The 26,172-nt window shown below is 41.6% G+C and overlaps 1 long non-coding RNA gene across 1 annotated transcript; it reads right to left on the bottom strand.

Annotated features, from left to right (window-relative positions):
* Nucleotides 1–1,362: 1,362 nt before the first annotated feature.
* LOC138358857 (uncharacterized) lies at nt 1,363–12,454 on the bottom strand. Its single transcript, XR_011225595.1, has 3 exons — nt 12,346–12,454; nt 5,848–5,964; nt 1,363–1,656 (listed from the first exon to the last, which is right to left on the bottom strand). It is a non-coding gene; the product is annotated as an uncharacterized lncRNA (long non-coding RNA).
* Between the last annotated feature and the right edge of the window lie 13,718 nt (nt 12,455–26,172).

The raw sequence follows: 26,172 nt of genomic DNA, 5'->3' as shown, positions 1-26,172 counted from the left end.
AGAAGTCCAAAGAAATAATCCAAAACAAGCAAAAGGTCGGCAGGAAACGACAAGCAGATAGGAGAAGAGGGGGGAGAAAAACGAAACATAAGGAAAAGGAAAAGCGATCCGGCACAATTGGAGAAGACAGCAGCAGGAGTGCAAGGCCAGAAAAGGACAGAGGACTGCCCAACGGAGCATCACACTCCGGCAGCCGTCCACCAAGCCCCCTCACGACGCCAACGGGCCGGAAGGGGAGGGGGTAGCAAGGTAATTAACTATAGTTTGCTGTCCTCCGTCCTTTAACAAATCCATTGACCCCTCCCCTAACCTGCCTATTTTGTGCAATAGTCGGTTTAGGATGATCCTTTCAAGCATCTTGCAAGTGCATGACATGAGACTGATAGGTCTATAATTGCCAGGGTCATTGGGTTTCGGTATTGGGACCATTATTGCGTGTTTCCATTGTGTGGGCAACACTCCACATAGGAATGACTTGTTAAACAGGTGGAGTAGTGGATTGCCAGACACTTCACACAGTGCATTGAGTATGTCGTAGGTGACGCCATCTTCACCATGTGCTGTACTTTTACCCTTTTCATAGCCCCCTTTACTTCCTTGGCTGTAATTGGTTCCCCATACTCGTCATCACTAGATTGTGCTCTTGTTATCCTAATCCTTCTGTCATTATGTCGGAGGAGCTGTTCCCTGCTTACTTCTGCAGGGAGGGAGGAGGATGATGCTGCATCACTCCACTTGTGTATTAGTTCTTCAGCCTTACCCTGGGGGTCGTTGTGAGCCGCAGGCCGGGCTCTGCTCCCCTTAGCTACCTTAATTTTTGCCCACACTTGTCTTGCAGACGTTTCTCTTCCAATAGAGCTAGTGAACTCTAGTCATTGTCTTTCCCTTTGTAACTCATCTGCAATGTATGTACCTTTACCTGACTAAAAAATCTAATCTAAATCTATATCTAATCTATATGCTTAGATATATGCAAATGAGAGAGTAATAGAGCGAAACCTTTAAAATACTGAACAATTTGGAGGATATTGATTCATACAATTTCTTCAAAAGGTCAGATGTAACACGAACAAGGAGCAAAGGTTTCAAGCCCAACAAGCCACAGTGTAGGAGTGACAACAAATGCTTTTTAACCCATACGATTATGATCATGGCAATAAGGTTTCTAAAACAGTAGGCATTCTTCCAAAGCCAGACACTGTACTATGTTCCTCGCCCTAACCTAGTCACTCAGTATTATTCACTCATTTATCTATGTCTTGTCTATTTATGTCTTAAAGGTTACAAGACGTACATTAGTCAATACAATTGGTGCTTAAAATGTTAAGGATCTCTTGTGAAACACGGGTATTAATCAAAAAATTTATTATGTAAAATAAATAAAAAAGGCCCAAGGGACATGAAGTAACAAGAATGCAAGGCCGGCACAAGCTGGCGTAAGTAGAGAAGACGGAAGATTCTTCATATTAAAAGACCCTGCTTCTCCAAGATGGCAGTCACACCCTGCTTGCCCTGGACAATCACCATATGGAGAAGGACTGTTTACTGTGAAGGGAAGTCCACAAATGCAATGCCAGCATGAGTCAGTCTTGAAGGGTAAACGATGATGGCACCCTCACAGTAACACAAAAGCCGAGCAAGCCCAGTGAGGAAGACCTGTTGACGGGAAGGAGGAGAATCATTAGTCACAACAAAATCCACATAGAAACAAAGGAGAGAAAAAAAATAAAGTGGATGTCTTCTTTTTGTATAGACATAATAAATATTGCCATTTGGCTATGTATTTATATGATATATAATAGAATACAGCATAAAACAAAATAAGAGGGGTGGTAGGAGAAGAAAAGATTAGTGTTCAGTGAGAATCCACAAGGTCTTCTCTGAATACTCTTTATTTTCTTCAAGGCTGTGGGTCCCTACAATTACACCAGAGGTGGTACACACCCCTATTATTATTTAAACAGGTGAGTACACACAAGGTGTTAGCAAACTTAGCCTCCAAACACACACACACACATGGTATCAGCAAGCTTAGCCTCCAAACACACACACACATGGTATCAGCAAGCTTAGCCTCAAAACACACACACACACACATGGTATCAGCAAGCTTAGCCTCCAAACACACACACACATGGTATCAGCAAGCTTAGCCTCCAAATACACACATGGTATCAGCAAGCTTAGCCTCTAAACGCACACACACAAATGGTATCAGCAAGCTTAGCCTCCAAATACACACACACACATGGTATCAGCAAGCTTAGCCTCTAAACACACACACACACACACACATGGTATCAGCAAGCTTAGCCTCCAAACACACACACACACACACATGGTATCAGCAAGCTTAGCCTCCAAACACACACACACACACATGGTATCAGCAAGCTTAGCCTCCAAACACACACACACACAAATGGTATCAGCAAGCTTAGCCTCCAAACACACACACACACATGGTATCAGCAAGCTTAGCCTCCAAACACACACACACACACATGGTATCAGCAAACTTAGCCTCCAAACACACACACACACACATGGTATCAGCAAGCTTAGCCTCCAAACACACACACACACACATGGTATCAGCAAGCTTAGCTTCCAAACACACACACACATGGTATCAGCAAGCTTAGCCTCCAAACACACACACACAGAAAATGGGGACATTGAAACAGTTGATAAACTTGATTTCAAGAGAGGTCACTATGGGGAACTTCAAATTTTTTTTTAATAAGTAATTAGGCAGACTTGTTGCTAGACAGGGAAGTAAATTAAATGTATGCCAAATTTTGCAAAATATACAATGAAGGCACACAAACATTCATACCAAAACAGAGATGCAGGGCCAGAAAACAGGATTGGTTCAACAGAAATTGAGAGAGGGCCACAGACCAAAAGACACAAAAATGGAATGAAAGACATTGAAAAACTACAAGCAGATGTCAACAAAGTTTTCGATTGGGCAGCAGAAAATAACATGATGTTTAACAGTGATAAATTTCAGGTATGGCAAAAATGAGGATCTGAAACATAATACAGGGTACAAAACACAATCAAATCTTCCCATAGTAGAAAAACAGCATGTCAAGGATTTGGGAATAATGATGTCCGACGATCTAATGTTTAGGGAGCATAACCAAGCAAATATTGCGTCAGCCAGAAAAATGATCGGATGGATTATGAGAACTTTCAAATCCAGGGATCCCATCACAATGGTTGTACTCTTCAAGTCACTTATGTTGTCCCGTCTCGAGTACTGCTCAGTATTCACTTTCCCCTTCAGAGCACGGTTGCACGGTTGTTCCTGCCGGAACAACCGTGGACATCTTCAGGAGAAAACTGGACTGTTTTCTAAGAGAAGTTCCGGATCAGCCGGGATGTTGTGGGTATGTGGCCCTGCGGGCCGCTCCAAGCAACAGCCTGGTGGACCAAACTCTCACAAGTCGAGCCTGGCCTCGGGCCGGGCTTGGGGAGTAGAAGAGCAGAACCCCATCAAGCAGGTATCAAAATAGAAAGAAGCCAAACCCCCAATCATACCAGCGATACAAAGATGCGAGAAACAACTATACAGCAGTAAGGGAAGAGGCAGAAAGAAATTTTTAAAAAGGGATAATGGATAAATGTAAAACAGAACTGGGCCTATTCTACAAATTCATAAACAACAAATTGCAGGTAAAGGATAATATCCAGAGGTTGAAAATAGGAAACAGATTCACAGAAAATGATAATGCAATGTGTGAAACATTAAACCAAAAGTTCCAAAGTGTGTTTATACAAAATGAAATCTTAAGAGAACCAGACACAATAAGAATTTCTGAGAACATCATAGAGCGTATAGAGGTGTCTAGAGATGAAGTGGAAAATATGCTAAAGGAGCTAAGTAAGAACAAAGCAGTTGGTCCAGATGGAGTTTCACCATGGGTTCTGAGAGAATGTGCATCTGAGCTCAGCCTTCCACTTCACCTGATCTTTCAGGCATCCCTGTGTATAGGAGTCATAGCAAACATGTGGAAAAAGGCTAACATAGTTCCAATCTACAAAAGTGGCAACAGGGAAGACCCCACCCCTCTCAGTTATAGACCTGAATCATTGACAAGTGTAACAGTGAAAGGATTGAAAACAAAAAAAAAATAATAAAAACTAAATGGGTAGAACACCTGGAGAGAAATTATATAATATCACACAGACAGTATTGTTTTCGATCTGGAAGATCCTGTGTATCGAATTTACTCAGTTTCTATGATTGAGCCACAGAGATTTTAAAGGAAAAAGGTAGTTGGGTTGATTGCATCTATCTAGACATAAAAAAGGCTTTCGACAGAGTTCCACATAAGAGGTTGTTCTGGAAACTAGAAAATTTTGGATGGGTGACAGGTAAGCTTCTAACATGGATGAAAAATTTTCTGACTGATAGAAAAATGAGGGCAGTAATCAGAGGCAATCGGACTGGAGAAGTGTCACAAGTGGAGTACCACAGTACATGCACCAGAAATGTTCATTGTCTACATAAATGATCTACCAGTTGGAATACAGAATTATATAAACATGTTTGCTGATGATGCTAAGATAATGGGATGGATAAGAAATTTAGATGATTGTCATGCCCTTCAAGAAGACCTGGACAAAATAAGTATATGGAGCACCACTTGGCAAATGAAATTTAATGTGAATAAATGCCATGTTATGGAATGTGGAATAGAACATAGATCCCACACAACCTACAAATTATGTTAGAAATCTTTATATAATTCTGATAAAAGAAAGAGGTCTAGGGTTGATTCTAGATAGAAAACTATCACTTGAGGCCCACATAAAGAACATTGTGTGAGGAGCCTATGCCACGCTTTCTAACTTCAGAATTTTGTTTAAATACATGGATGGCGAAATACTAAAGAAATTGTTCACGAGTTTTGTTCGGCCAAGGCTAGAATATGCAGCGGTTGTGTGGTGCCCATATCTTAAGAAGCACATCAACAAACTGGAAAAGGTGCAAAGACATGCTACTAAGTGGCTCCCAGAACTAAAGGGCAAGAGCTATGTGGAGAGGTCAGAGGCATTAAATATGCCAAAACTAGAAGACAACAAAAAGAGGTGATAAAATCACTATGTACAAAATAGTAACAGGAATTGATAAAATCGATAGGGAAGATTTCCCGAGACCTGGAACTTCAAGAACAAAAGGTCATAGATTTAAACTAACTAAACAAAGATGCCAAAGAAATATAAAAAAATTTCCTTTCGCATACAGAGTGGTACACGGTTGGAACAAGTTAAGTGAGAAGGTGGTGGCGGCCAAGACCGTCAGTAGTTTCAAAGCATTATGTGACAAAGAGTGCTGGGTAGACGGGACACCACGAGCGTAGCTCTAATCCTGTAACTACACTTAGGTAACTACATTTGGTGTCAGCAAGCTTACCGTCGAAACACACACAAACAGCCTGCCTATTATTCAAGGCCTTCTCTGAGTACTCTCTATTTTCTTCTCTGAGGCTATGGGTCCCTAATCTTGCACCAGAGGTGGTACAACTTTTAAGTTTTTAACTACTGCACTGAGCACCTGATTTTGGCAAAGACTTCTTAGTGCAATTGTCAAGGACATAGTTCTGGTATTTTTTTGTTTATAAATATTCAGGTATAGTTAATGTCAAAATGTTTCAAAACTCAACAATTTATATTTCAAAACAAAAAAAGTAATGAAAACATTACAAAACATTAAAATATAGCCTAATTAAATAATTAATAAAATAGCACAACTCTCAGAATGTCTAAAGGTGCTTTGAGCAATGAAGTAGTTAATTTTATATATATAATATTATATATATAATATATATTTACCTGTGACTACTGCTTAGCAAAAATTTGATCTCTGTGAAAATTGGTCTCGTCATTGCTAGGAGATATTTTAAGACCATGATTTGCTGTGGATGGCACTGTAGTCTTCAAGTCATCAATCTAAAAATAGAGGTAATCTTTTAAAATGTAAATTTTGTATAAAAAAAATTCAAAAATAAATTGCAAGAATAATATGAAGTTATTATACAATTTTTTTTTAATTATTTAAATATTTGTGAGACATTATTAAGAAATGTATGAAGTACAGATTCTCTAAGACCTGATATGTATCTGCTTATGTTCCACCACATTACATTCAGGGCTGAAAAGAAAACACAGCCAGTAAGGTAATGATCACTTAGGATGGACTGGGATGCTACATGTAGGTGGGGGCTAAGCTGCGTGAGGCTAGAATGCCCAGCCTGCCTTGTCTAGGCTGGGCTGGGCTAGGCAACACTAGGAAGGAGTCAACAAATCTCTGGAGTGCCTTACTTTTCCTGATATCCTTAAAAAAGCAAGAATGATGCCATTTTATAAAGGAGGCGAGACAGCAGAAATAAACAATTAGAGAAAAATATCATATCTACTTATACTTTCAAAAATTTTTGATTTTTTTTTGTACAAACATCTCTTCCTACTTTGTAAAATTCAACATGAATACAAACACACACACACATCCCTAGGAAGCAGCCCATAGCAGCTGTCTAACTCCCAGGTACTTATTTACTGTTAGGTGAACCAGATATAGAGAATAACCACAAAATCTTGTAAAGCCACTAGTACACGCAGCATTTCAGGCAGGATATATAATATTAATATTATATATATAACTAATATATATATATATATATATATATATATATATATATATATATATATATATATATATATAACTGAAAACTCACACCCCAGAAGTGACTCGAACCCATATGCTATGCCCAAGATTACCATCCGAGTGCCAGCGGGGAAGTGGGTCAAATAGCCTCGGCTATCACTTCCTTATGTCTGGTCGTGATGGTGAAGCGGATTAAGGCGTCCCTGTACATACCAGTTGCGTTGCTCCTGGCAGTACTGGGTTCGAGTCACTTCTGGGGTGTGAGTTTTCAGTTGCATATTGTCCTGGGGACTATTCAGGCTTGTTCGCATTTGTGTTCCTCACGTGTTGCCCCAAAAATGAGGTGATTTGATAAAATGCTATGCCCAAGATTACCATCCGAGTGCCAGCGGGGAAGTGGGTCAAATAGCCTCGGCTATCACTTCCTTATGTCTGGTCGTGATGGTCAAGCGGATTAAGGCGTCCCAGTACATACCAGTTGCGTTGCTCCTGGCAGTATGGGTTCGAGTCACTTCTGGGGTGTGAGTTTTCAGTTGCATATTGTCCTGGGGACCATTCAGGCTTGTTCGCATATATATATATATATATATATATATATATATGTCGTACCTAGTAGCCAGAACGCACTTTTCAGCCTACTATGCAAGGCCCGATTTGCCTAATAACCTAACCTAGCCTATAAAAATAGGTTAGGTTAGGTTAGGTAGGGTTGGTTAAATTTGGTCATATATCTACGTTAATTTTAACTCCAATAAAAAAAAATTGACCTCATACATAATGAAATGGGTAGCTTTATCATTTCATAAGAAAAAAATTACAGAAAATATATTAATTCAGAAGAACTTGGCTTATTAGGCAAATCGGGCCTTGCATAGTAGGCTGAGAAGTGCGTTCTGGCTACTAGGTACGACATATATATATATATATATATATATATATATATATATATATATATATATATATATATATATATATATATATATATATATATATATATATATATGAATACATACATACGGGACAAAGAGCCAGAGCTCAACCACCGCAAGCACAACTAGGTGAGTACACACACACACACACATTATATATATATATATATATATATATATATATATAAATATATATATATATATATATACATATATATATATATACATATATATATATATATATATATATATATATATATATATATATATATATATATATATATATTATATATATATATTATTATATATATATTATAGTGTCAGACGATGGAGGAATGATTTTTTTTTAATTTAATTTATATAAAAAATTATTCCTTCTGAAGATGTTTTAATATATGAAAGTACTTAAGGAAATTCCTGTTTCAATTCTTCCTCCGTGGTCTGACACTGTCACATTTTTCATCAAGTGTTAATTTTTGTGATTTACACACACGTGGCATGTTTACACACACATTATTTATATTAATATATATATGTCGTACCTAATAGCCAGAACGCACTTCTCTGCCTACTATGCAAGGCCCGATTTGCCTAATAAGCCAAGTTTTCATGAATTAATTGTTTTTCGACTACCTAACCTACCTAACCAAACGTAACCTAACTTTTTCAGCTACCTAACCTAACCTAACCTAAAAAGATAGGTTAGGTTAGGTTAGGTAGGGTTGGTTAGGTTTGGTCATATATCTACGTTAATTTTAACTCCAATAAAAAAATATTGACCTCATACATAATGAAATGGGTAGCTTTATCATCTCATAAGAAAAAAAATTGAGAAAATATAATAATTCAGGAAAACTTGGCTTATTAGGCAAATCAGGCCTTGCATAGTAGGCCGAGAAGTGCATTCTGGCTACTAGGTATGACATATATATACTGTATATATATATATATATATATATATATATATATATATATATATATATATATATATATATATATATATATATATGTCGTACCTAATAGCCAGAACGCACTTCTCAGCCTACTATGCAATGCCCGATTTGCCTAATAAGCCAAGTTTTCCTGAATTAATATATTTTTCTAATTTTTTCCTTATGAAGTGATAAAGCTACCCATTTCATTATGTATGAGGTCAATTTTTTTTTATTGAAGTTAAAATTAACGTAGATATATGACCGAACCTAACCAACCCTACCTAACCTAACCTAACCTATCTCTATCGGTTAGGTTAGGTTAGGTAGCAGAAAAAGTTAGGTTAGGTTAGGTTAGGTAGGTTAGGTAGACGAAAAAACATTAATTCATGAAAACTTGGCTTATTAGGCAAATCGGGCCTTGCATAGTAGGCTGAGAAGTGAGTTCTGGCTACTAGGTACGACATATATATATATATATATATATATATATATATATATATATATATATATATATATATATATATATATATATATATATATATATATATATATATATATATATACAATCTTTGGACAACACCCACCAGTGGGACTCGAACCCAGAAAGCACAACTACCTTCCAGTAGCCGGCATAACTAGTATGCTTTAACCCACTACGCCATCAGACCTTACAAAAGAAGTAGATAGTTCGAGATATATATATCTCAAACATCTCTACCTCCCGAAGGCACCAGATGAGTGAGGGGTCAGTCTGCATTTTTCGTCAAGCCACTGTCAATGTGAGAGAACTCGTGTCCAGCTTATAAGCCTATACTTGCATAAACCACAAGTGAAGATAAACAATCTTTGGACAACACCCACCAGTGGGACTCGAACCCAGAAAGCACAACTACCTTCCAGTAGCCGGCATAACTAGTATGCTTTAACCCACTACGCCATCAGACCTTACAAAAGAAGTAGATAGTTCGAGATATATATATCTCAAACATCTCTACCTCCCGAAGGCACCAGATGAGTGAGGGGTCAGTCTGCATTTTTCGTCAAGCCACTGTCAATGTGAGAGAACTCGTGTCCAGCTTATAAGCCTATACTTGCATAAACCACAAGTGAAGATAAACAATCTTTGGACAACACCCACCAGTGGGACTCGAACCCAGAAAGCACAACTACCTTCCAGTAGCCGGCATAACTAGTATGCTTTAACCCACTACGCCATCAGACCTTACAAAAGAAGTAGATAGTTCGAGATATATATATCTCAAACATCTCTACCTCCCGAAGGCACCAGATGAGTGAGGGGTCAGTCTGCATTTTTCGTCAAGCCACTGTCAATGTGAGAGAACTCGTGTCCAGCTTATAAGCCTATACTTGCATAAACCACAAGTGAAGATAAACAATCTTTGGACAACACCCACCAGTGGGACTCGAACCCAGAAAGCACAACTACCTTCCAGTAGCCGGCATAACTAGTATGCTTTAACCCACTACGCCATCAGACCTTACAAAAGAAGTAGATAGTTCGAGATATATATATCTCAAACATCTCTACCTCCCGAAGGCACCAGATGAGTGAGGGGTCAGTCTGCATTTTTCGTCAAGCCACTGTCAATGTGAGAGAACTCGTGTCCAGCTTATAAGCCTATGGCGTAGTGGGTTAAAGCATACTAGTTATGCCGGCTACTGGAAGGTAGTTGTGCTTTCTGGGTTCGAGTCCCACTGGTGGGTGTTGTCCAAAGATTGTTTATCTTCACTTGTGGTTTATGCAAGTATAGGCTTATAAGCTGGACACGAGTTCTCTCACATTGACAGTGGCTTGACGAAAAATGCAGACTGACCCCTCACTCATCTGGTGCCTTCGGGAGGTAGAGATGTTTGAGATATATATATCTCGAACTATCTACTTCTTTTGTAAGGTCTGATGGCGTAGTGGGTTAAAGCATACTAGTTATGCCGGCTACTGGAAGGTAGTTGTGCTTTCTGGGTTCGAGTCCCACTGGTGGGTGTTGTCCAAAGATTGTTTATCTTCACTTGTGGTTTATGCAAGTATAGGCTTATAAGCTGGACACGAGTTCTCTCACATTGACAGTGGCTTGACGAAAAATGCAGACTGACCCCTCACTCATCTGGTGCCTTCGGGAGGTAGAGATGTTTGAGATATATATATCTCGAACTATCTACTTCTTTTGTAAGGTCTGATGGCGTAGTGGGTTAAAGCATTCTAGTTATGCCGGCTACTGGAAGGTAGTTGTGCTTTCTGGGTTCGAGTCCCACTGGTGGGTGTTGTCCAAAGATTGTTTATCTTCACTTGTGGTTTATGCAAGTATAGGCTTATATATATATTGTGACGATAATCTCCTTCAAGAGATTGAGCCTGCTCTTCCCTCCATAATTACGTCTTCACAATTATATAAAAAGACTATGGAAGAGATGTCCAACAACGACAACAACACCAGCAAGGCTTGCCAGGGTGAGCAAAAACGTATGCAGCCAGCCACCTGTTCGAACTCCAACCACCAAACTACCCGTTGATCGCTACGGCTCCGCTGATTGGTCGCCGGTCTGGCTGCACCTGCCTCGCCCCCCCCAATACTACCTGATGTCTGGGGTCGCCCCAACATCAGTCCTCAGAATGTTCAGTGCTTTCGTGGCCAGCACTCCTCCCAGCTAGACTCTAGCGTGTACTGAGAGAGGTGGTGGCTTTAAGCCAATATTCCAGCACCTCCCACTTAACTTTTGTATTGCACTTCTTGTTATTTTGCCTTAACGTAACTTTTCATTGTGTCATTTAAGTATTCTTATTATTTTGATTCATTGATTTTATTATAAGAATTTGTTTGTGCATTATTTTCATGTTTTGATTTATTTAACGTCATTAAAATTTCATTGTTAAAGTTTTACTTGTGTTTTGTGTGTCTTCTCCTTACCTTACCACAGACGAAGTTCCAGTTTTTTCTATTTTTTTTTATATAACTATGTGACGAGGCCATACCCCTAGCCTTAAACAGCCGAACACCAACGCGTTACCGTCACAATATATATATATATATATATATATATATATATATATATATGGAACCCTCAACCCTATAAGCGGAGGGTTCCTACAAACTCAACCAGAGGTGGTACCCTCTATATATTAATAAAAAGGCAAGGCTATGCTAAATCTAGGCAGGGATTGGCTTGGCTAAGCTGGTCAGGGCTTGGCTAGGGTAGGAAGGACTGGTCATGTTTAAAAGCAAGGCAGGGTTAGGCTAGGCAAGACTAGGTAAGGGTATATTGGGATAGGCTTGGCTACGGTAGGCTAGGAAGAGGTAAACTAGGATAAGCAAGGCTGTGCAAGCACTATGCACAGCTAGAATGAACTATGCTAAGATGGTTTAAGCTGGGCTAGGTTAGGATAAGCTGAGTCATGCAGGGCCCCGATTGACCAGTGGAGTCTAATAGTCTAACCTTCTAGCTAGTTTGCTGACCTAAAAGTGTAAATGCCAAGCCCCTAACCTGAGATATATGCAAGAGTTGTTACATTCTTGTACAGCCACTAGTACGAGTAGCGTTTCGGGCAGGTCCCTGGAATACGATCCCCGCCGCGAAGAATCGTTTTTTCATCCAAGTACACATTTTACTGTTGCGTTAAACAGAGGCTACAGTTAAGGAATTGCGCCCAGTAAATCCTCCCCGGCCAGGATACGAACCCATGACATAGCGCTCGCGGAACGCCAGGCGAGTGTCCTACCACTACACCACCTGCTGCAATATTATTATAAAAGAAATATTACTTATTATAATCGTAAATACTAAATACCTGTTGTGTTGATTTAGGGGCGACGACGATCGTGGGATCGGATGCGAGCCACAGGTGGCCTACACCATGCTTTCTAAGGCGTCCCTCTCATAACAAAAACAAATCCGTGAATTCATACACAAACAGAGATCCCGTGGTTATGCGAATACTTGCAATTCTTTTACTTAAAATAATAACAATTAGATTAATAATAATTAACAGAATTTTTACTCAAGATTCATAAAAATCATTAATACTATTTTAAAAGAAGATTTATAAGACATCTAAAAACAGATATACAGACTTTATGTGATATTTATTTAAACATTATATATTAATAGAATGTTGTAACTATTATTTTTAAATATTAGGTAGTTTCCAGCTACGTATATCGCATATAAACGTTGCAAAAAGATTTTAGACTGAATTAACACATTACACATTTATGGAGTAATTAACAACAAAACAATCTTTATTTTCATTGCAGAACATATATCAGAGCATACTAGTGACTCATACATTTAAAATAGTGTGATTTTTAAACAATTCGGTTGTAAACCCGCAGAACGGCCTACCCGCCAAAGACGTAACATAAGAAATGGTATATAATTCATTATTTTAAATTACATATATAATCATTAATAATTTTCGGCAGCTATCGAGGTTCTCCATAGGTAAATTCCTGTACTCTAACAAGATGCTACTTGCTGTTTAGCTGTTTAAATTCTTGGAAAATTGTAATGACCAGCGACATAAAATATAACAATGAAATAATAGCAGGTAACTGTAGGTGAACGAAAAATTAAATTCCAAATTGATTAGATGTTTTTCTAAATATAAAGATCGACCTGAAGGAATTTTATGAATTATGGACTAATTAATCAAAAAATAGGTAATTTTCCTTGAAGAACAGATACCAGAGAATAGTTAGTGAGTACATTTATATTGTATAATGGGAGAAAGCCCCTGGTAGCCGCGAATTAAAATAACCACCTACATTAATTGATAACTAGGAAATAGTATCTGGAAACTTTATCTGAACGAAAACACAATACCAATTTGTTTAGATGTTTTTCTTAATATAAAGATCAACAGTAAGGAATCTTATTCATTATGGACAAATTAACAAAAAAAAACGATAATTTTCATTGAGGACCATATATTAGAGCATACTTAGTCAATTATATATTAAAAGTATTGTGTATTTTGAACCATTGGGGTTGTAAACAAACAGAACGGCCTACCCGAAAAGTCGTAACATAAAATGTTGCATATGTTTGCTAATTTATTATTTGATAAATGATTATTATTAATTTACGACAACTATAGAGGTTTCCCATTAGTTAAATTACTGTAGTCTGACTAAATGCTACTACAAAACATATATAAATCCTGGGAAAGTCACAATGACCAGCGACATTAAAGCATAGAGGGTTAAATAGTAACAGGCAACTGTCGGCGAACGAAAAATTTATTTCCAAATTTATTAGATGTTTTCCTAAATATAAAGATCGATAGGCTGGAATTTTCTGGATTATGGCCTAATTAAGGCAAAAATATATATATTTTTACTTGAAGAACAAATATCAGAGCATAGTCAGTGAGTTATAGAATAATAAGAGTTTGGTATTTCATTGTATAACAAGAGATAGTCCATGGAAGCGAAAATAGACGTAGTTTTACACAAAATAATGTCCAAAAACAGCCGTAGAGTCAAACGGCAAATGTTGACGTTCTTTTTAAGAGGACATGTTGCTGTATTATGTTTAAGGTCCTCATTTTTACCGTACCTGAGTACCTGGAATTTATCACTGTTAAACATCATGTTATTTTCTGATGCCCAGTCGAAAACTTTATTAATATCAGCTTGAAGTTTTTCAATGTCCTCAGCCGAGGTAATTTTCATACTGATTTTTGTGTCATCTGCAAAGGATGATACGAAGCTGTGACTTGTATTTTTGTCTATATCTGATATGAGAATAAGGAAAAGCAGCGGTGCAAGGACTGTACCCTGAGGTACAGAGCTTTTCACTGCACTTGGACTAGATTTTATATGGTTGACAGTTACTCGCTGAGGCCTGTTTGACAGAAAACTGAGTATCCAGCGTCCTACTTTACCGGTTATTCCCATTGACTTCATTTTGTGTGCTATCACGCCATGGTCACATTTATCGAAAGCCTTTGCGAAGTCCGTGTATATCACATCAGCATTCTGTTTCTCTCCTAATGCCTCAGTGACTTTGTCGTAGTGCTCAAGTAGCTGTGAGAGGCACGATCTTCCCGCTCGAAATCCATGTTGGCCTGGGTTGTGAAGGTCATTGGTCTCCATGAAATTGGTGACCTGACTCCTAATCACTCTCTCAAATACTTTTATGATGTGCGATGTTAGTGCAACTGGTCTATAATTTTTTGCCAATGCTTTGCTCCCTCCCTTGTGTAGAGGGGCTATGTCTGCTACTTTAAGTGCATCTGGTATCTCCCCCGTGTCCAAGCTCTTCCTCCACACTATACTGAGTGCCTGTGCTACCGGCACTTTGCATTTCTTTATAAATATTGAATTCCATGAGTCTGGACCTGGGGCCGAGTGCATGGGCATGTTTTCAATTTCTTTTTCAAAATTTAGTGCGCTCGTGTTTATATCAGTTATATTTACAGGGGTTTGAATATCCCGCATAAAGAAATTGTCTGGATCTTCCACCTTCATGTTGTTTATTGGAGTGCTAAACATGTCCTCATACTGCTTTTTTAGGATTTCACTAATTTCTTTGTCATCCTCCGTGTATGAACCTTCACTTGTACGAATAGGTCCAATACTGGCAGTGGTTTTTGCTTTTGATTTCGCATATGAGAAGAAATATTTTGGATTTTTCTTTATTTCCTGAATTGCTTTTTGTTCTAACTGCCTTTCTTCATTTTCATATGAGTGTTTCAATTTCCGCTCGATTTCTTCAATCTCCCTATTTAAATTATTCCTTCTTTGACGGGAAATTCGTGTCTGCATAAGCAGTTCCGTTATTTTTTTCCTGCGTTTATAGTGTCGTCTGCGTTCTCTTTCTACGTTAGATCTCTTTCTGGCTTTCCTCAAAGGAACATGTTTCAGACAGACTTGATACGCTTCTGAAGTCAGTTTTTCTATTCCTTCTGTAGGACTTGTATTATTTAGAACAGTTCCCCATGGAATGTTTGTAAGTTCCCTGTTTATTATCTCCCAGTCTATCCTTTTATTATTAAAATTGAATTTACTGAATAGCCCCTCTCGCTTTATCAACGTTTTAGGTCTATTCTGAGTATTGATGGTCGTTTGCACTTCAATGAGTTTGTGATCTGAGTATGTGGTATCTGATATCGTAATGTCTCTGATAATGTCTTCATTGTTCGTAAAGACCAGATCCAGAATATTTTAATTTCTCGTTGGCTCCGATATCTGCTGATTGAGTGAAAATTTGTCACAGAATCTAAGTAGTTCTCTAATCTGTGGTTGGTTAGGTCCTGATAGATTTCCTGGTATAATATTATTGTTTGCTATGTTCCACCTGAGACTAGGCAAGTTGAAGTCACCTAGGAAGATAATATCAGGTATCGCGTTCTCCAAATTATCAAGGCTATTCTCTATTTTGCTTATCTGTTCTGTGAATTCCTCAGCCGTTGCATCTGGCGGTTTGTATATTAGTATAATCACTAAATTTATTTTCTCTATTTTTAATCCCAGTACCTCTACCACCTCATTTGTAACGTTTAGGAGCTCCGAGCATACAAGGTCTTCCCTAATATACAGACCCACTCCTCCATGTGACCTAATTTTCCTATCACACCTGTATAGGTTATATCCTGGAATCCAGATCTCACTGTCCAACAATTCCCCTGCATGGGTTTCTGTGAAAGCTCCAAATACTGCATTTGACTCCGTGAGAAGGCCATTTATGAACTGTACTTTGTTGCTTGTTCTTGTTTTCAGTCCTTGTATGTTGGCAAAGATGAATGAGGTTACTCTATTAGTGATAGTTTGAATGGGAGACTTTTTCGGCAAGTCCATTAATCGTGGACATAATGAGTTTGTTCTGACCAGTACTGATTGTTGTAGGGCAGTTTTCTGTCGTAGTTGTAGTTCCCTTTCGGTGGGTAATTGTATCTGTAATTCTGGAATGCAAGTGGATCTGGCATCCAGTTCCATATACTCTCCATGCTGCTCCTTTTGAATTCTCTGCCGGTCTGGTATAAAAAATGTATAGAGTTTCCTCCAAATTCATTATCCTGCTTGCCACTCCTAATGTAGCGTTCCGTGCCTTTCACGTGAAAGTGTGGGCAGCTAAGGTCATAACATTTTCTGTCCTCCAGTGAGGTTTGGCACATGTCAGGATGGAAAAACCTACATATTGATCCAAATCGACACTCACCTTTCCTAAGCATATTTAAACATTTTTTGGGATGTTGGTAACTGCATTCTAATCCTTTCTTATTACCAGCATATCTATGTCTGCATATGCCCTTTGCATAAAATTTGCATAAGTCTGTCCTTCTGTTCTGAATTGCTCTATCGAGAACCGTCGTGGTGTCTGTACCTATCGAGCTGTCAGTGCTGTCTGGTACACTTTCTAGTTTACTGTCATCTACATCCTGGCCTACTGAGTCAGAGTTTACAACTTCCTGAGTTTCAGCCTCAGTTTCATCCCTGACTATAGCCTCCGCCCCTTGTATATTAGAATTGTTGTTCCTTTCCCACTCCTTCTGGATGGCTGGTAGGCTTCCAATGAATGATGTTTTCCGTTCATGCGTCATGTTATCTAGAAGGTTTTTTAGGATATTCCAAGCTGGCAGGTCATTTTTACACACCCAGAGCAAGTGACCAGTTCTCAGTGCCGTAGTGTTACTCCTGTACAAGCTGAATGGAATCTAGTCTTACAGATATAACATTCAGATCCCGTTACCTTCGTCTTTAAGAAGTTGTTACAGTGGCCACAAATTTGTTTATTTACTCCCATATTGCCTTGTTTTGTTGTATATATCTATATATTTATAATATTATATGCATATTGTATATTTGTAACAATATATATGTATATATATTTATATGTTTAATATTATAATATTATATGTATATCGTATATTTGTAATATTATGTGTGTTATTTTGTTCAAACTTTATGGCAGGTACTTAGCGTAGGATAGCGAGGCTGGTCCCCCGGTCAGTACAGGTGACCTCTTGTGGCCCAGGTTGATGTCACCAGTTTCCAGTTACCCGATTTATAACCACTGATGCCGCCTCTTGCCACTATTTTATATTTCCTCTGTGGAACTGTGTGGTAAGTGTGGGTTCTCCTCTGATACTGTGTGGTAAGTGTGGGGTACCCCTCTAGTACTGTGTGGTAAGTGTGGGTATCCCGTGTGTGTGTGTGATCCTGTGGTCCTGGGTTCGATTCCAGGCGCCGGCGAGAAACAATGGGCAGAGTTTCTTTCACCCTATGCACCTGTTACCTAGCAGTAAAATAGGTACCTGGGTGTTAGTCAGCTGTCACGGGCTGCTTCCTGGGGGTGGAGGCCTGGTCGAGGACCGGGCCGCGGTGACACTAAAGCCCCGAAATCATCTGAAGATAACCTCAAGATAAGATCCCTCTGGTATTGTGTGGTAAGTGTGGGTACCCCTCTGGTTCTGTGTGGTAAGTGTGGGTGCCCCTCTGGAACTATGTGGTAAGTGTGGGTACCCCTCTGGTACTGTGTGGTAATTGTGGGTACCCCTCTGATACTATGTGGTAAGTGTGGGTACCCCTTTGGTTCTGCGTGGTAAGTGTGGGTACCCCTCTCTTTTACTGTGGTAAATGAGAGTACCCCTCTGGTACTGTGTTGTAAGTGTGAGTATCCTCTGGTTCTGGGTGGTAAGTGTGGGGTACCCCTCTGGTACTGTGTTGTAAGTAGAGGTACCCCTCTGGTACTGTGTGGTAAGTATTGGTACCCCTCTCTTTGACTGTGGTAAGTGTGGGTACCCCTCTGATACTGTGTGGTAAGTGTGGGTTACCCATCTGGTACTGTGTTGTAAGTGTGGGTACCCCACTCTTTGACTGTGGTAAGTGTGGGTACCCCTCTGGTACTGTGTGGCAAGTGTTGGTGCCCCTCTGGTACTGTGTGGGTACCCCTCTGGTATTGTGTGGTAAGTGTGGGGTACCCCTATGGTCCTGTGCGGTAAGTGTTGGTACCCCTCTGGTAATGTGTAGTAAGTGTGGGTACCCATCTGGTACAGTGTGGAAAGTGCGAGTACCACTCTGGTACTGTGTGGTAGGTGTGGGAATCCGTCTGGTAAGTGTGGGTACCCCTCTGGTACTCTGTTGTAAGTGTGGGTACCCCTCTGGTCCTGAGTGGTAAGTGTGAGTACCACTCTGGTACTATAGTTTAAGTGTGGGTACCCCTCTGGTACTGTGTTGTAAGTATGGGGTACCCCTCTGGTTCTGGTTTGTAAGTGTGGGTACCCCTCTCTTTTACTGTGGTAAGTGTGGGTACCCCTCTCTTTTACTGTGGTAAGTGTGGGTACCCCTCTCTTTTACTGGGGTAAGTGTGGGTACCCCTCTCTTTTACTGTGGTAAGTGTGGGTACCCCTCTCTTTTACTGTGGTAAGTGTGGGTACCCCTCTCTTTTACTGTGGTAAGTGTGAGTACCCGTCTCTTTTGCTGTGGTAAGTGTGGGTACCCCTCTCTTTTACTGGGGTAAGTGTGGGTACCCCTCTCTTTTACTGTGGTAAGTGTGAGTACCCGTCTCTTTTGCTGTGGTAAGTGTGGGTACCCCTCTCTTTTGCTGTGGTAAGTGTGGGTACCCCTCTCTTTTACTGGGGTAAGTGTGGGTACACCTCTGGTACTGTGTGGTAAGTGTGGGGTAACCCTCCAATACTGTGTGGTAATTAGGGGTACCCCTCTGGTTCTGTGTGGAAAGTATGGGTACCCCTCTCGTACTGTGTTGTAAGTGTGGGTACCCCTCTGGTACTGTGTTGTAAGTATGAGTACCCCTCTATTTTACTGTGGTAAGTGTGGGTACCCCTCTCTGGTACTGTGTGGTAAGTTTTAGTACCCCCTATAATACTGTGTGTTAAGTGTGGGTAACCCCCTCTGGTACTATGGTAAGTGTGGGTAACCCCCTCTGGTACTATGGTAAGTGTGGGTACCCCTCTGTAGAACTGTATGGTAAGTTTGGGAAGCCCTCTGGTACAGTGTGGTAAGTGTTGATACCCCTCTGGTACATCGTGGTAAGTGTGGATACCACCCTGAGGAACTGTGTGGTAAGTGTGGGTATCCCTCTGTTCCTATGTAGTAAGTGTGGGTACCCCTCTGGTACTGTGTGGTAAGTGTGGGGTACCCCTCTGGTACTGTGTGGGTACCCCTCTGATAATGTGTGGTAAGTGTGGGTACCCCTCTGGTACTGTGTGGTACGTGTGGGTAATCCCCCCCTCTGGTACTGTTTGTTAAGTGTGGGTACCCCCTATGGAACTGTGTGGTAAATTTGGGTACCCCTCTGGTACTGTGTTGTATGTGTGGGTACTCCTCTGGTACTGTAGTTTGTGTGGGTACCCTCTGTGGAACTGTGTGGTTAGTGTGGGGTTTCCTCTGATACTGTGTGGTAAGTGTGGGGTACCCCTCTAGTACTGTGTGGTAAGTGTGGGTATCCCTCTGGTACTGTGTGGAAAGTGTGGGTTCCCCTCTGGTACTGTGTGGTATGTGTGGGTACCCCTCTGGTACAGTGTGGTAAGTGTGGGTACCCCTCTGGTACTGTGTGGTAAGTGTGGGTAAGGGAGCCGGTCGGCCGAGCGGACAGCACACTGGACTTGTGATCCTGGGTTCGATCCCAGGCGCCGGCGAGAAACAATGGGCAAAGTTTCTTTCACCCTACGCCCCTTTTACCTAGCAGTAAAATAGGTACCTGGGAGTTAGTCAGCTGTCACGGGCTGCTTTCTGGGGGTGGAGGCCTGGTCGAGGACCGGGCCGCGGGGACACTAAAGCCCCGAAATCATCTCAAGATAACCTCTCAAGATAACCCCTCTGGTACTGTGTGGTAAGTGTGGGTACCCCTCTGGTTCTGTGTGGTAAGTGTGGGTACCCCTCTGGTACTATGAGGTAAGTGTGGGTACCTCTCTGGTACTGTGTGGTAAGTGTGGGTACCCCTTTGGTACTGTGTGGTTTGTGTCGGTACTCTCTGGAACTGTGTTGCAAGTGTGGTTACCCCTTTGGTACTATGTGGTAAGTGTAAGTATGCTCTGGTTCTCTGTGGTAAGTGTGGGTACCCCTCTGGTACTATGTTGTAAGTGTTCTGTGTTGTAAGTGGCGCTCTGACGGAGCAGGGAACTGAGTAATATGTGTACTGGGAAATGACGCATGTGGAGGATATGTCCTCCCGAATCTCGCGAAGGGCGAGGAGTGCATAGAGCACTATGAGGAGACAGGCGGAGTGTTAGACGCCTGTGGGGACGAGAAAGGAATCGCCACGGCGGCGTTCCCGGTTGGTGCTGTGATGCCGAGGCAGTGCGAAGGGGACGGAGGGTGTGGATCTGATAGTGCTGACAAGGAGACGTCCGATAGCCTGGGAATCGATCAATTCTTCATGGGACCCGGAGAACGAGTGGAGGGCGAAGGCAGCCCGAATGGTGAGTTACAGGTGACCCTCACCAGTTCTCTAGGGGTAGGCCGCACTAGTCTTGGAGAGTTGCAGCAGATAGAGTTCCCCGAATTGATTCATGAGGCCGATGGAGGACGTGTTGGTCCCGAGAGGGTCACTCATTGTTACGTACAGGACGGCATGCTGATGAGAGTGTTCTGCACAGAGCAGGGAACTGAGTGGGATGAAGCAGTATGTCCTGCGTTGTTTGCCATGCGTAACGCAGTGGTAGGATCGTTAGGTTTCTCACCTTTCCAGCTGGTGTATGGACAAGAGGTGCAAATTCCTCTGTCCATGCTGAAGGAACAATGGACACCAGGAGTGACCGTGGGAACGGTCGACGGATACGTAAGGAGCGTTTCGCATTGGCGGCAGGAATACTGGTTGGAAATTAAACTCATCCGATGGGAAGACAACGTAGTAGCAGATGCCCTGTCCTGTATGCACTAACCAGACATGACTCTTATTTTAGGGGAGGGGTATGTGACAGTGTTCCCCCCCCTGATATTTCTCCCACGCCTGCAGTAAGAGTCATGTCCACTTTACCCGAGCGTTCTCTACGTCGCAGGCATCAGTTTGATATGTGTAGGAGAATGTAGTGTTCTCGAAGTGCCGAGAAATTGATAAAAGAAGAGTATTTTGGCCTGTGGTTTAGGCCCTTTAGGAAGCCAATATGGCGCTGGCTCTTCTGTTTTCCCGCCAAAACTGTGTGACGTCAGTGACACCAGATTGGTCACCGACAGCGACGTGGCACAGGGAGCCAATGAAAACCTCCCATGGCGAATATGACGTCACGAAGGAAGGGACGTCCGGTCAGCGCGCCGCGCTGGCGCCATCAGTCTAAGACAGCACGTCAAGGAGGTCGGACGTGCGCTGGGGGGTCCTGTCAGTTGGACAGTTTACCCCTTCTCCGGAGGACTTACGCATCACCCGTGGTCTGCCATCACCTGTGGGGTCTCCTTCGTTCATGTGTTGGACCAGAGAAGGAATTGACAGAATATTGAGCAACAAGTGCTCCAGGAACAGGTGTTGTGCAGGTGAAGTCTAGGCAGCGACGTATGCGACGGCTGATAGCTTCACAGTGATGACGTAGTTGCTGGGCCAATCCTCCGTGAGGGAATCAGTCTGACACGACACATCCAGGTGGTTGGACGTGCGAAGATTGGTCCTGTCAGTTTGACAGTTGTTTCCCGTTCCCGTGGATTTTACGCGTCACCCGAAGTCTGCCAGTACTCTGTGAGGTCTTCCTTCGTTCATGTGTTGGACCAAAGAGGGAATCGACGGGATATTGAGCAACAAGTGCTCCGGGACAGGTACTGTTCAAGAAGAAGTGAAGTCTGTGCAGTGACGTATACGACGTCTGAGGCAGTTCACCCGTTTGTGACGGCGTAGTGGCTGGACCGAGCCACCGGGAAGCAGTGGAAGAAGAAACTATTCGGGAATCCAAACGATTGCAGCCGAGACGTAGGCAAGCAGCCGTAGCTGGGAGGAGAAGTCGACGGCCGGGAGACCGAATCCAACCCTACAAGAAGTCGAGGAGGAGCACGGACCTGCAGTGAAAAGGCACGGAGACGACGCACTTATGGTGGGACGTTAATTGAGTTCCTGGAGGACACGACAGTGTGTGTGTGGGGGCGTTCCCTACACGAGGCAGGAGCCAGGACCAGGAGCTACAACTCAACTCTCACCGGAGGATAGGTGGAAGTAGGTGATTCTAGTTTCCCTCCCAATTCCCCTTTAGTCAGCTATATTATTTAGCCAGAGTAATTTGTATGTCGTGAGCAAGGCTCACCTATGTCACGGTAAGGCACCAGTGTGCAGAGTGGTACTACATTGAGTACCCACGGGATTTATTACTATTATTGGTGAGTGCAGGCACCCGGAGTAATTGATGAATTTACTGTGTTGATAATGTCTTTAATGAGACTTTAATACGATCATTTAGTGAGAGAATATATATATATGAATATGCCAGTATTTGGAGTTAGGCTATATGCCCAGTAACTATGTTATCACCATTATTGATGTCTATGACTCATCCACATATATATATATGTCTATGCTCGTGTATTGAATAATTATTCATGTGTGCAGTGATTAATTGTGTTATCGCCCACGGAAGGAATTACTGAGAACTCCAGTAACTCCGTATACTTGCATACGTTATCATTAAATGAAGGGCAGTATGTTATACCATGACAGTGAATTATTGTCACCTTTAATATAGAAATGTTTGATTGAGCACAAGATCAGTGTAGCTTAGTGTTTACGTGCTGTTGTCGCAAATATTGTGTGATCGAACTTCTAGTGCTCATCTTGTGAGCACTAGAAGTTCACACTGATCTTGTGCTCAATCAAACATTTCTATATTAAAGGTGACAATAATTCACTGTCATGGTATTACACACTGCCCTTCATTTAATGATAACGTATGCAAGTATATATCACTGGAGTTCTCAATAATTCCTTCCGTGGGCGATAACACAATTAATCACTGCACACATGAATGATTATTCAATACACGAGCATAGACATATATATATATATATATATATATATATATATATATATATATATATATATATATATATATATATATATATATATATATGGATGAGTCAGACATCAATAATGGTAATGACAGAGTTATTGGGCACATAGCCTAACTCCAAACACTGGCACACTTATATATATATTCTCTCACTAAATGATCTTATTAAAGTCTCATTAAAGACGTTTTCAACACAGTAAATTCATCAATTACTCCGGGTGCCTGTACACACCAATAATAATCATAAATATCGTGAGTACTCTTTATAGTCCCACTCTTCACTGGTGCCTTACTGTGACATAGGTGAGCCTTGCTCACGACATACAAAATACTCTGGCTAAATAATATAGCTGACTAAAGGGGAATTGGGAGGGAAACTAGAATCACCTACTTCCACCTATCCTCCGATGAGAGTTGAGTTGTAGCTCCTGGTCCTGGCTCCTGCCTCGTGTAGGGAACGCCCCCACACACACACTGTCGTGTCCTCCAGGAACTCAATCAACGTCCCACCGTAAGCGCGTCGTCTCCGTGCCTTTTCACTGCAGGTCCGTGCTCCTCCTCGACTTCTTGTAGGGTTGGAGTCGGTCTCCCGGCCGTCGACTTCTCCTCTCAGCTACGGCTGCCTGCCTACGTCTCGGCTGCAGTCGTTCGGATTCCCGAATAGTTTTCTTCTTCCACTGCTTCCCAGTGGCTCGGTTCAGCCACTACGCCGTCACAAACGGGTGAACCGCCTCAGACGTCGTACGTCACTGCACAGACTTTACGGCTGCCTGCCTACGTCTCGGCTGCAGTCGTTCGGATTCCCGAATAGTTTTCTTCTTCCACTGCTTCCCAGTGGCTCGGTTCAGCCACTACGCCGTCACAAACGGGTGAACCGCCTCAGACTCATACGTCACTGCACAGACTTTACTTCTTCTTGCACAGTACCTGTCCTGGAGCACTTGTTGCTCAAATCCCGTCGATTCCCTCTCTGGTCCAACACATGAACGAAGGAAGACCTCACAGAGTACTGGCAGACTTCGGGTGACGTGTAAAATCCACGGGAACGGGAAACAACTGTCAAACTGACAGGACCAATCTTCGCACGTCCAACCACCTTGACGTGTCGTGTCAGACTGCTTCCCTCACGGAGGATTGGCTCATCCACTACGTCATCACTGTGGAGCTATCAGCCGTCGCATACGTCGCTGCCTAGACTCCACTCTTGCACAACATCTGTTCCTGGAGCACTTGTTGCTCAATATCCCGTCAATTCCTTCTTCGGTTCAACACATGAACGAAGGAAGACCACACAGGTGTTGGCAGACCACGGGTGATGCGTAAGTCCTCCGGAGACGGGGTAAACTGTCCAACTGACAGGACCCCCCCCAGCGCACGTCCGACCTCCTTGACGTGCTGTCTTAGACTGATGGCGCCAGCGCGGCGCGCTGACCGGACGTCCCTTCCTTCGTGACGTCATATTCGCCACGGGAGGTTTTCATTGGCTCTCTGTGCCACGTCGCTGTCGGCGACCAATCTGGTGTCACTGACGTCACACAGTTTTGGCGGGAAAACAGAAGAGCCAGCGCCATATTGGCTTCCTAAAGGGCCTAAACCACAGGCAAATACTCTTCTTTGATAAATTTCTCGGCACTCCAAGAACACTACATCCTCCCACATATATCAAATTGATGCCTGCGACGTAGAGAACGCTCGGATAAAGTGGAAATTCGCGCGGGGGTAGTCGCCCAGCTGATGTGTACTGGGAAATGTCAGAGCTACATTACGAATCTCACTAGGATTCTGCCATTACTCTTGATTCTCATATTACTTTATTGTCTTGTTCTTTAATATAGCATCCAGTTGTATGATATAAGATTTTGTATGTTATGTATATATTATAGCATGCTGTAGTGTGCCTGAGTTACATTATATTGTGTGAGGCTTTTGGTGTTAATTTCTCATGTAGTTTCTCCGTTTGGGCGGTTGACCATATTTGGATATGGCCAGTGTGGGAACATTGTTGTCAATCGAGTGTTTATAGTTTTACCTTGATTTATTCCCATATTTGGTTTCCGTATTATTGTATGGAATGTTGTACCAGTGTTTACTACTCTTTAGTTTGACAATGTTTTGAATATTAGTGCTGCATTTTATTATTAGAATTTCCACAATGTTTGTGGGGACGTTTAGTTGATTTTTTGGTAGACGCTTGGCCTGCGGACCAAGGCGTGGGCAGAAGCGTGGCAGCTGTATTCGAGAGGAGTCATGTTTTAAGTTAAGTCATTGGTCACTTATTTTAGCCCATATAAATGTTAATTATCTGGTTAGATGATATGAGTATTACTATTGATTAATCCATGTTCTGGTGATATTGCTCATGTCTCAATAATTAATTTCATTCTATGATATTGCATGCTGAAGAATATTTCTGGCTATTATACATTTAAGTGTTATTAAGTTTGTCCCCCTTAGCATAAATATATTGTTCTCCATTTTATGCAGTGATGTATATTTACCCCTAGACAGTTGTTGGCAAGGCCGATTTATTATCCTTTTTATTTCACTGCGGGGAGAAGAACCTTATTTAGTCTCAAGGGTGATAACAAATGGGGGCCTGTGTCCGGGAGAATAAGCCTTAATTCCCTGTAATGTTTGTACAATTAACAGTGCTAATTATTAATAGCAATT

Source organism: Procambarus clarkii, chromosome 87 (assembly GCF_040958095.1).
Source record: "Procambarus clarkii isolate CNS0578487 chromosome 87, FALCON_Pclarkii_2.0, whole genome shotgun sequence".
Classification (NCBI taxonomy): Eukaryota; Metazoa; Arthropoda; class Malacostraca; order Decapoda; family Cambaridae; genus Procambarus; species Procambarus clarkii.
Note: the sequence above shows the minus strand (reverse complement) of the source record. Positions and strands in the feature narration are given on the sequence as shown.